The following is a 13,798-nucleotide window of genomic DNA, read 5'->3' on the forward strand; positions in this document are numbered from 1 at the left end:
TATAAATGATTACAGAATAATTCAGCATGAAGTTCTGCACTTACATTTGGTTTCGTGTACTGTATTCATCTGGCTGACACTTTTATTTAGCCCAAATATATCACTTTATATTGCTCAAGGGCCCAACTGTGGCTCTGTGACAGCCCTTGGATTTGAACACTAATATTGAACGGCTATGTCACATCAAGATATTATTCTTGGATTGAAGGCAAATCTAATATATTATAAATTCATTTACTAAAAACTCTTCATGCACTCAGGTGTCTATAAGTACTGATTTTTTTTCTTCCCTAGAGTAGGTCTTGGTCACATTTGCGTCTCTCAAGAGGATGACAGTTAATCTATATTCGGTTCTGCGTCACGCTTAGATTTGACATGATGGCCCCCGGTAAAAAGCAACACTCCGAACACTGCGGAGCATTAGCATTTTAGTATCTCTTACAGTAGCACTTCAACGGGAGTCATACCCAGAATCATTTATCAACCCATTTTTACACAGATTACTACAGTGTGTGCAAAGTGGGCTTGGCGTGGCAATGGCACATGCTGATGACATGATTAGGCTGTGCATCGTGTTCCCAGCTTTCCTTTTTATTTTAATACATCACATACACTGCAAGTTCTTCTTTCAATTATTCAGTCTGCTGTTATTTTTTTCTTTTTATTTCTCTCAACACAGTGCGTGCAATGAATTTGTAACAGGCAATGCCAACTGTCTATAGCTTACGTTTTAACCACAGAGGAAAAGACTGAATGACACTTCTATGTAGAAACATCCAACCTCTCCCAAAAAACAAACTTGTTTCTGGCAAAGGCTAATGAAATAAAACTCTTTACCCAATACAAAGGCCTCTGACGTGTCCCATTTCAGAGTCCCATGGGATTGAAATGGGGATTATTAGCTCTCCCTGAAAGATGAAGATAATCACAGGATGGAATCAATGAAAGCAGAAGAAGAGAGGAAGCCACCTGGTGCCATATGCCATTTAGGAGTATCTGCCCTTAGGCTAGAATTTAACAAAAACATTGAAATAAATGGCCAACAGATTATAAGTGCTAAAATAATGAATTATAAGAACATGTGTTTAATCATTGAACTCATCATGTGTTTGGTCTACATGATCGATAAAACTGATTTCAGGTTAATTATATGTGTGGCGTAAATGAGCTGAACCAAATAAGCCAACTAATACATTTCATAATAGCTAAATTTGCTGGTTAGCATTAAGATAACTATTCTGATGTGTATTAGAAATGTCTGCAATGTATCATATAATTTGTTGGTCTTTGGCTGCTCCCATCGAGAGACCATCCGATCTGCACAACAGCTTGGCACAGGTTTTACTCTGGATGCCATTTAGATCATTTTAAACAAAGCTACTCTGCTTTTATATTAAATGTGTGTGTCTAAAATATATCTAGTATTTAAAATTGCACCCAGTTAAAGAAACATAGTACAACACAGTAAAGCTATTATCTAATATAAGGACAACACAGTAAAGCTATTATATAATATAAGTTCCCTAAACACAGTACAATGCTAGTTAAAGTGCTAACTGAGTATCAAGTTAGCTTGCATTTAGGCTACTTTTTAAATTTTGTGAGTAAAACTCTGTAGTCATGTTTGTTGGCTAATGTTTGCCAGATGTTATTTTTTAGAAGTGTAGATATTGACCATCGTATGAAAGATCAACTGAAATGGTAATTAACCAGAAATTTCAATGTGGAGTAAATAAAGGTATGTTAAATAGCAACATGTAACTAGCAATAGGGTAATTACTGCATTGTGTGATTAAAAGTTTGACCCTATACTATATAATTAATTGTTGTACAACAGTTGATTAATGCTATCATTAGGCTAACTAATTCAAGCAAGCTAGCTACTATTAGGCTAACTATTATGGCATCATAAAACACTATAAAATCAGTGACCATGTTTGCTAGCTAGCAATTACAACAGAAAGAAGAATTCTGTATTGTTTTTATTGTTATTTTTAACTGTTTGGAAAACTGTTAGTAATTTAAGTTTCTTTAACTAGCAAAATGTAGCAGTTGTAATTTAATTTATGCATTAAATTAAATGTTCATATTAAAAAAGTATAATCATGGTATTTCATAAGGTTTTGGTATTGATGTCTTTTTGATATCTGCACACATGTTATTAATGTTTTTCCCCCTGCTAAAATATGAAATCCCTGACTGCCCCATTCCTCCAGGGATGTTCTGTATATATAAGTTCTGAGAGTTACTAAGAATATCCTTTATGACAGACCACCTACTGGTGAACAGATGGCCTCCTGGTGGGTGACTTTCAGCGCTCATTTTTAATGAAGGCAAAATGCTATACTGTTAGAACAATAGATTGTAAATCCACCACTAGCATTAGTCATTTGAAAAATATATAAAGCCATTAGTATTTCAGCACATCTAATCTCATCGGCTCATATTCATCAGTAATTCATAAACTATACAAGAGACATTCAAGTCAACCCAGGACGTTTGATTGTGCAGTACACATAACAGAGTAAACATACCTTTATTTCTCTATACAATCCCCTGCTACACTATTGCACTTATCGCAGCGCTCCATTAGTGCCTGGATGCCATAAAGGTCAGAGGTGAAAGTAATTTTAAATTCTTGCTGGTTCTTCTACCACAACTTTCATTGCTCTGTATTTTTTTACTTCTTTTCAGCTTCATGCATCGTTGAAAAAAAAAATATATATATAATTAATATTTTAATACCTGCATAGAATAGAAAAAAATAGAAACACGTAGCATTGTGTATAGCGAAAGATTTGTTTGCAATGGTTAACAGACTTTAACAAAATTGGCAAAATCGAGCACACACTTTTGATATGTTTAGGATGCATATGCACAGTCGCATACTATTTACAGAGACTCAGCACCTCACACCCAGCTTGTCTGAGCTGTCTGTGTTTTTGGAATAAAGCAGAACATTTTGAACCAGCACAGCTTATTCTGTTACACATTTTACTTAGGAGATTTTGCAATAAACCTCTACCTGCCAAAACCACACAACACTGTATATCAGTCAACTGCAGTGCACTGGTGGAAGTTTGTGCTCATGTTTACTAGCAATTATAAAAGATAAAACAGAACATGGATGGATCAGAGGCAATTTGGAATGACTTAGAAGCAGTTAATAAGGAGACAAAGTGAAGTAATGTTACAATACTGTAGCATATGTTTTTTGCTGAAAGTGCTTCCGTAGCTAATCATAAATATGGGTTTTGGAAGGCTTTTTCTTCCCTCCCACTGAATCTTTTAGTGGGACACAGTACCAACCATACTGGTCTACTTTCACCCATCCTGGTAGAAAGTTTTCTCAGTATACCCAGAGCCATGCTTGGACTTCCTGCTCCACAGTTCTAGCCTCACAGGAACTCCTTAAAGGCTCAAACATGCAGTAATGGCTTCATGTGGGGTCAGGACCGTGGCAATAACTCCCAGCAAAGTTCCTGTAATACGCAAGTGGTGTTCATGAATGATTGCGTCCACAGTTTCCACAGACATATGAGTCTTTTTTGCAAGTTCACAAAAAGTCATCCAATTTTTATTGATCTGGAGCTCAACTTGTTAAACGTTCACCTCGGCCAGGATCATCAATCATGTATGTGTGGCATTCTTTAAAATGTTTGCACCATACAGTACAAGTACTGCAATTAATCTCATCACCATACAATTTATTATAAGTAACTTTACTTTAAAAAAATATATATATAAATCAATTTTTGAAAATAATGAAAATTTTAAAAAGATGCAAAGTTATTCCCAATCATGTGCGACACTGAAGCATCCAAACTGACTTTGAGGTGACAAATTGTATAACCAGTGTGATTCCCTGTAAATAAAAAAGTCTTACTTAAACTATCAAACAATTCACTGATACTATGATTGACACAAACTAGTTCGGAGCTGTAGCAAATTTCTTCAACACGCTTAATTCACGTTGTGATCACCTTTCCACCAAGCAGTAAATGTAGCTAATAGAATTAATCTTAGTTTTTGTTCTGAGATAATAACTTGTAACTAACTAAATTGGTAAAAATGCAATGCATGTTTTATGTACACTAGTGTTAATTTGAGCTGCGTACAGTAGGCAATGCACAATGAACAGTACAGTATGTCACGTTTATAGAGAATAACCTGCCCGCTATTGTATACAATTCTATAAGGTGTTAATAAAGAAGCATTTATTACTGTAAACCAGACATTCCACGGTATTCAGAGATATATGAAAAAATGGGCTTTTACAGTCTTTTTACAGACTGATAGACCTGCTGGTTAAGCTCAAGGTGCAAAATCTTATTGCAGCTTAAACTCATTTACTATAAAACATGTTGTATCCAATACTGTGTTAAGTGTACAGATTTTTATTTCATTAATTCTTTAAATTAAAAACAATCTACAACTTTTAGATTAATGTTTGCTTAGTATAAACACAATTCAGGTTTACAGTGGTGTGAAAAACTATTTGCCCCCTTCCTGATTTCTTATTCTTTTGCATGTTTGTCACACTTAAATGTTTCTGCTCATCAAAAACCGTTAACTATTAGTCAAAGATAACATAATTGAACACAAAATGCAGTTTTTAAATGAAGGTTTACGTTATTAAGGGAGAAAAAAAAACTCCAAATCTACATGGCCCTGTGTGAAAAAGTGATTGCCCCCCTTGTTAAAAAATAACTTAACTGTGGTTTATCACACCTGAGTTCAATTTCTGTAGTCACCCCCAGCCTGATTACTGCCACACATGTCTTCAATCAAGAAATCACTTAAATAGGAGCTACCTGACACAGAGAAGTAGACCAAAAGCACCTTAAAAGCTAGAGCAAAAAGAACATTAAGGCTCATCTCAATTTTGCTAAAAAACATCTCAATGATTTCCAAGACTTTTGGAAAAATACCTTATGAACTTTTTGGAAAATGCGTGTCCCGTTACCTCTGGCGTAAAAGTAACAAAGCATTTCAGAAAAAGAACATCATACCAACAGTAAAATATGGTGGTGGTAGTGTGATGGTCTGGGGTTGTTTTGCTGCTTCAGGACCTGGAAGGCTTGCTGTGATAGATGGAACCATGAATTCTACTGTCTACTAAAAAATCCTGAAGGAGAATGTCCTGCCATCTGTTCGTCAACTCAAGCTGAAGCGATCTTGGGTGCTGCAGCAGGACAATGACCCAAAACACACCAGCAAATCCACCTCTGAATGGCTGAAGAAAAACAAAATGAAGACTTTGGAGTGGCCTAGTCAAAGTCCTGACCTGAATCCTATTGAGATGTTGTGGCATGACCTTAAAAAGGCAGTTTATGCTAGAAAACCCTCAAATAAAGCTAAATTACAACAATTCTGCAAAGATGAGTGGGCCAAAATTCCTCTAGAGTGCTGTAAAAGACTCGTTGCAAGTTATCGCAAACGCTTGATTGCAGTTATTGCTGCTAAGGGTGGCCCAACCAGTTATTAGGTTTAGGGGGCAATTACTTTTTCACACAGGGCCATGTAGGTTTGGTTTTTTTTTTTTCCCTAAATAATAAAAACCATCATTTAAAAACTGCATTTTGTGTTTACTTGTGTTATCTTTGACTAATCGTTAAATGTGTTTAATGATCAGAAACATTTTGTGTGACAAACATGCAAAAGAATAAGAAATCAGGAAGGGGGCAAATAGTTTTTCATAGCACTGTATACTGATGGATGGACTGGCCTGAGAATTTCCAAAACTACTGAACTACTGGGATTTTCACACATAAGAGTTTACAGAAAATAGTCCAGAGAAAATATCAAGTGAATGGCAGTTCTCTGAGTGATACATATTGGTTAGAAGAGAATGGCCTGAAGTGGACACACTACAGAAGTAGAAGACCACACTGGGTGTCACTCCTCTCAACTAAGAACATAAACATTGTTCTACCGATGATGATAGACCAATGATTGAATATAGTACTAGTCTCTACATAACGGCAATAAAGATTTTTTTGATAATCAGATTTTTTATGAAAACTGCTATTTGATTCTTGTATTCGTTTGTCATTCATATATTGCTTTTGTCAACAAACGTTCCCTTTGCAGCAGTTACAGTCTTGGCATTTAAGTTTTCAATTTGTTCAGCTAATCTGAGAAAAATTTCACCCTATGTTTCTTAAACAACCTCCCACAATTAGAGTGGCTTGATGGGTTTTTTTTTTTTTTTTTTTAAACATACAATCAAGCTGTTTCCACAATAGTTCAATAGGGTTTATATTTGGTGATGGCATTGGCCTATCCACTACAGATAGAACCCCAGCTGTGTAGTATGGAGCTGTGCCTCAGGTCATTGTTCTGTCATAGAAGAAAATTAACTCCAATCAAGTGCCATCCACAGGGTATGGCATGGTGTGGCATTTCAAAATGGAGTGATAGCGGTCCTTGTTCCAAATTCCTATTAGGATGTCTAAGTCGCCCATTTTAGCATTACAGTACCAAAGCACCCCTAGACCATCACCTTTCCTCCACAATGCTTGACAGCTGGCATCAAACTTTTTTTGTCTCAAAAATGTTCTTCTTTGTGCTCCAAGCAGTTCAAACTTAAATTTATCTTTCTACCACCCTCTTTTCCAATCTTCCTCTGATTCTATGTCTGTATTCTTTCTACCATAAATTTTCCAGTTTTAGACAAGGTTTTTCTTAGCAAATTGGAGTAATGGAGCATCCTGTAGTCACCTCTTGACCGATGACGTTGAGACTGGTGTTTTGTGAGTGCAGTACCATGTAATTTAGCTGTCCAAAATCCAAACTCTATGCTTCCTAGCAAACTTTTTACCAATTAGTCTCACTATCTTATAGCCACACAGGTGTCCCAATTCTGTGAGTTCTCGTTGCATTGTGCATGTGGAAATGCTCTTACTTTTTCTGTTTAAACATAACTGTAATTACATTTTTTTTATTTGTTTGTTTTACAATGCAGCTTTACCAAGCGTTAAAGTGGGCCAGGGGTAGCTCAGTGGTTAAGGCATTGGACTACGGTTCGGAAGATCCCAGGTTCGAACCCCACAACCACCAAGTTGCCACTGTTGGGCCCTTGAGCAAGGCCCTTAACTGCTCAGATGTATAATGAGATAAAAATGTAAGTCGCTCTTGATAAGAGCGTCTGCCAAATGCCTAAATGTAAAGTGATCATTGATCACAGTCTTAATAACTTTTTTCGACGCATAAAATTTATGCACTTTTAATACTTACTAGAAAATTGATTTTATGATTTTTGGTCTAAAAGATGACTATTCCATGAGTTTGCATAAATGCTGACATGATATTACATAAAATAAGCTGTTATATACAAACATATAAACTGACCAGCCGAAATGAAAAGTCACACACTCTAAAAGTCCGTTGTCATGTAATGTCACAACATTTATTTCAGTTACATTAATTTCTCCAATATTTTTACGAAAAAAAAATGTGAAAATGATGTCACATGCTCTCTGAACCACTTTCTCACAATTTGATTCAATGAATCATGGCATCATCATCTTGGAATATACCCGTGCCATGAGAGAAGTGAAAAATCCATAGGTGAGAAAAACATGGTCATTTTTTGGCATGTAATGTTGCTGAACCTAGACCTGACCAACAGAAGCAACCCCAGATCATAGCACCCCAACAGGCTCATCCAGAAGGCATTACTCAAGATGAGTGCATGATTTCATCTGCCTCTCTTCTTACCCCAATGCGCCCATCAACCTGGAACAGGGTAAATTTGGACTCATCACACTACATACAGTAACCATTTTCCATTGCTTGACGGTTCATTCTTTATGCTCCCTAGCAAACTGATGCCTTATTCTCTCTGATAAGTGGTTTTAAGGCCTCATACAGTAGCTAGTCCTGATTCATTGAGTTCTCTTTGCATTGTGCATGTAGAAATGTTATAACTTTCACTGTTAAACATGTTCTACTGTTGTTTTTTATGATTTAATTTCACCAAGCTTCTAAGTGATCCCCAATCACGCTCATTCAGAATATTGTTCTGACCAGATTTCTTCCTCTAAGATGATGGTTCACCACTATCCTTCCAGGTTTTAATAATTCCCTATCCCAATCTCCTACTTCTGAAACATCTTTTCCATGACCACAGGATATGTCTTCTGACATGGTTGTTTAAGAAATGAGAAGTTAGGGTTAAAGCAACACTGATGAATAACGACCACAGGTTTTGACAGATTATGTATTGATGTTAGGAAAGCAAGGTTTCAAAAATACGACCCTAAGTCAGAATAACTACTGACACTATTATAACATTTTGGAGCTCTGACTATGAATTTGACAAAGAAATCTTTTCCTGTTTTAACTAAATCCTTTGGAAAATGTTTTGCTCCATTTGCCAGATTGCAAAAAGTTATTTTTATGAACAAATTCTTTGGGGACAATTTGAGTACACAGACTGCAAAAAGGTTACAAATGTCTACTGTGGTGCCTCTGCAATATCATATAATGGAAACACTTTTTTTGTAAATGGAACTGAGGAGTTTTAGTGCATTATGGATATTGAAACTATTTTTGATCATGGGGATTGGATTTGTTGCAGGTTAAGGACTAGCCTAATTTGCTAGGCAAAATCACCCTGTTTTGATGCATGTTTGTTTGTTTATACACTATGCAGATCAGGTTAAATGATTAATTAATTTCTTATTGGACAAGGCAGGAGCATTCCATGAGTGGGGATATCCTGGCACAACCCCACTCCCACACCATGTTGGATAAACCTTAACCATTGAATTATAGCAAGTCATCATTTCATTCATTCAGTGTGTGCTACCTGGACTACAGGCAGGTTTTTTGAAACGTTACATTTGATTATTGCCAATTCAGCAAATGAATGAGTGGGACTGTACGACACGGAACATTTCATTCATCTGATGAGCAAACTGGCTGTCAATCAACTTCACTATGGCGTATGGAAATTGTTCATTGCTTGGGAGTGTTTGACTCTAAACCTCATGGGAACTATTATTTCCATGCAACACATGGCAACATACTGTACTTTGCTGATACTGATACTGATATGCATATGTAAAGACACTGGATTACATTCATTCATATTCAGTAACCGCTTCATGCTAGTCAGAGGTGTGGCAGATTCCGAACAAATCCACTGGGTGCAGTAATAAGTATATACCTTTGGTAATGATGTCAGTCTATGCAATCACATATTTACTCATAGGGGTAATTTATCACAGCTGTTCCTGTTCTTTATTTGCATTGATTATACAACTTAGAAAAACTACAGTTCTTAAAACATTGTTTAAGGTATCATGATTGAAAGTGGTTAATAATTTAATTGCTACATGTATGGTATCTTACCTATTTATCTACCAACTCTCCCAGGTGTTATAAATAAGCCATTTGTTTTAAATAAAAAATAAATATGCAAGTTTTTCTTTCCTTGAGCAGACCAAAATTGTAAAATCACCATCTAGCCTGTGTCCCTTTATTCACTATTACTGTCGCTTTGTTAAATATTTCCTTATCCACGCCTTAGGCTTTTCTTTTTATTTCAGTCGAGTTTTCATTCTCATTTGCAACAATGGCTCCCAAAATTAAGGCGGTAACTATGACTATAGCTAGAAGAGAATCATCCATAATGAAAGCGAAATGGGACACATTTAAAGAATTAAACTGCAAAGGATTGAGCTGCCAGAGCTTTTGTGCTCAGTTCATGGTCTAAAAATACACATGATAAAACAGACCCCCTGCGGTTTTAGTGGGGTGCCTCTTGGCAATAAGGAGCTTTATTTTGTAGGCATGTAACACTGCTTTGAATGTTATGTAGGTATGTCACAAATACGCACCGAGACCCCAAAGCCGCTCAGCTGCCATCGTGCCAGACAGATCATAATGCTCGGGCTCCACAGAGCTTCTGTTGACATCATCCATCCAGCTTTGGGTCCTTTGCACTAAAGCCTTCTTGGAATCCGAGTTGTCACACACCAACAAAGCAGCACAAGAGACATTATATATTAGTTTATGGTGTATGTATTTTTGTACTCGTATGTATCCTTTTTCGAGGACATTTATCCAGGCTGAGACAATAAAATCCAGTTGAAGATTTTGCTGAAGGAGTTTTTGTGAGTCCTGGGATTTGAACTTTAAACTAAACTTCTTTGCTAGGGGAAAATTGTCTCAAGAATTTATCTTTAACAGTTCTACAGTTTTGTACAACCCTCTGGAGGCAGTGTTATGATCTGGAGTAGCTTCAGTTGGTCAGGTCTCGACTCAGCAACTTAATGGAACTTTTTGGCAATAAATGAAGTTGGTGGACAACCTGAATATATCGAATGACCAGGTTATCACATTGGTTTAACTTTCCACTTCCCTGATGTCACAGAAATATTTTTAAAGAGTGGTGTGGGATCATAAGGAATTATTTTTACATAATGAATGGGCCAAGCTATTGTGTGATATACTTAAATTTAAAGAAGGTCAAGTAAGTCAAGTTATTCTGAGTTGTTCTCATTATTTTTGTATTTGGATGAGTTTACAACAAACTCTATTTTTGTATTTTGCATGCATTAGAACTTTATTCAGTACAGGTATACAAATATACAAACACGTAATTCCTAAATGGAGATAATTTGCTAAACCTTGGTCTACAGTTTTAAATATTGGAACTCACTATATAGGCTTAACATAAGACAAACCATCCTGGTTGAACCCTAAAGTATTTTATGATTTCCCACATGGAGATCTTAAACACAGCTACAAGGGCAACTACAATGGATGGGATATACTGTATTAAGCAACAACTAAGCTTTATTATTGTTTTTCCTGAAAAATGGCCAACCATAAGAATTTGAGTGACTTTGACAAAGGCCAAATTGTGATGGCTGGAGTACTGGGTGAGAGCAGCTCCAAAACTGCAGTTCTTGTGAGATGCTTCGGGCCTGCCGTGGTCAGGACCTTACAAAAGTAATCCAAGGAAGGAAAACCAGTGAACCGGCGACAGGGTCATGGGTGGCTCATCGAAGTAAAGGCTGGCCCATGTAGTCCAATCCAATAGAATAGCTACTGTAGCTCAAATTGATGAAAAGGTCAGTTCTGGTTCAGATAGAAGGGTGTCAGAACACACAGCGCATTTGTTTTGTTGGCACAACTCAATATTAGGTGGTGATCTTAAGGTTATGTCTGATTGATCATTTTTATAGCATTTCTATCGATATTGCATACAATATATTCATTTTGCTACTCATTCTTGCAATTCCTACATATGACTCTTACAATCTGATCTCATCTGCTGTTTTGCTGAGGTCTCCAAATACACAAACCCACTTAATAATGCCCTGGTGTATTACAGTATATACACTGTGTGCGCTCATATCTTCTTGCATTTATTTTTGAGTCTGTGTATCATCGTCATACATTTTGGATTTCATTTGATTCCATGCATATGCTTTCATTATGTAATGTGATGCAAGGTTGAAATTTTATCTCTCCACTGACTTATTTTTTCCTTCCCTGGCCTCAGTCCCAGGAATGAAAACACAGCTTAACTTGTCCTTCAGACTGATGCAGCGCCTCTCAATCTCATACGGCATAATTTATACATCGCAAATGGCCCTGCCATAACTGACCACTCCATCACTTAGCTCGGTACATAGCCATCCTTGATGCAATCTTGGGTCACTTAAGTCAAGCATCAATAGGAGAATAATCACGAGTTAGCTATGATAATGCTTATCTTTTAAGGTGTTTATCCCAACAGAGATCAGTCTTCTGTTTAGGATAAAATGTTATGCTGCCACACTTATACCTACTTGACAATGTATTGTGTAAGCTGATATAGCATCTAATAAGGAATATCATAGCTCTTTACGATAGAAGTCATGGAGTTTTAAGGTAGACATGAGCTAAGAGATGATGCTAAAAAAAACTACTTTGCTTGCATTCAACCCTAGTTACAGTATAATGCCAAGCATAAAGGCAAGGAGGCATGCAAAACAAGCTATATTCGCACAAATCATGAGGAAACTCATGCATCCTATTTTTAAAAGTGTCTTTAACAAAACTACAGACCACACCACTGTTGCATAAGATTAGCCGGCTTTTCATAGCAGCATCTTCATAGGATGCATTGGGGAACACTATTACACTAAAGCGCTACAGTCGGGATTGCAGGCGATAATGGCTGCCCTGTGCACTGTGTTCTTTGTTACAATCGACATGGAGGTAAGAGGAGATAGGAGTGGGCTTGTCTGTCCAGATCTGGTTCCCTTCTCTTGTGGCGCAGGGCTGCATTCAATTGATTTTTGCCTCCTTTTAATGGATTTCACTGGAACCCCCTCACCATTCCACATTAATATTTCATTACTTTTGCCTTCCATTTCCTGAGCTTTAAGAGCACCAGCCTGGCTTACTCTGAGTGCTCTGGGTTGATGGGCTGCTAGCAGGAACTTCTGCGTGCATGCACACATACACCCACACCCACCCACAAATAACCACACAGCCTTTCCTACGGGACCACCAGCCGGCAGACCATCAATCAGTGATGTCGAAAAGCACAAAACAATACGTTAATGAGATTAATGGTATGGAAAGACAATACCGCCAACACTGTGTTGATAAGGTTATGGTGCTTGTCATACAGGAGTGCCTGAATGTCATACCCAGATGGATGGATGATTCTTACACCGGCAAATAGAAAAAGAAAAAAAATCACCTGTTATTCAATTGACTGATTAACTGACTGTGAAGTTCATGACGTTTAGCATTAGTTGAGTCATTTTCATGCTGCATTTGTTAGGAGATTGCGTTAGAAATAGTGTGATGGTGGTGCGCAGGTGCAGTGCTGTGTACTAAGTCAATCAGACATAAACAGGTCACAGAGAATGCTGCCTTTTCAAAGCAACATGATTTTAAAAATATTACACAAATTGAAGAATTCCGAAAAGAATTCTTAATGCCCTGAGAATGATGTAATGTTAGATTATATACTGATCTGCCATAACATTAAAAACACCTTGGTTTTGAGCTCTTCTCGTGCCGGTGGGTCGGCTCTGGCTCCTCACACGTGACTGCATGGGTCTCTGGGGCTGTGCTGTGTTTGGCACCGAACCCTCATCCCTGTAGATGCAGGGCCACAGTGCTATTTACTACACCACCGTGTCTCCGTACATAATTGATAATGTTATTCAGCTCACCTGGCGGTGGTATTAATGTTATGGCTGATTGATGTATCTAAGAAGAGAAGTCAAGAAAGAATTCAACTTACAAATGATCACACCAGAACCCTATATATATATATATATATATATATATATATATATAGTTCAAAAGAGGACAAATTGTTGGTGTTCGTCTCGCTGGCGCATCTGTGACCAAGACAGCAAGTCTTTGTGATGTATAAAGAGCCATAGTTTCAAGGGTAATGTCAGCATAACACCAAGAAGGACGAACCACATCCAACAGGAGTAACTGTGGATGCTAGAGGAAGCTGTCTAAATTGGATGTCCGGGTGCTAACCTGGATTATATTCAAAAAAACATAAAACCACAGCTGGCCAACTCATTGCAAAATTAAATGTGAACCTCAACTTTCCTGTTTCCACCAAAACTCCACAGGATCAATGTACATGGCCGGGCTGCTATAGCCAAACCTTTTGGTCACTCGTGCCAATGCCAAACGTCGGTTTCAATGGTGCCAGCTGCAAAAATCTTGGGCTGTGGACAATATGAAACATGTATTGTTCTCTGATGAGCCCACCTTCACTGTCTTTCCCACATCCGGGAGAGTTACGGTGTGGAGA

This window comes from Clarias gariepinus, chromosome 23, assembly GCF_024256425.1.
Source record: "Clarias gariepinus isolate MV-2021 ecotype Netherlands chromosome 23, CGAR_prim_01v2, whole genome shotgun sequence".
Lineage (NCBI taxonomy): Eukaryota > Metazoa > Chordata > Actinopteri > Siluriformes > Clariidae > Clarias > Clarias gariepinus.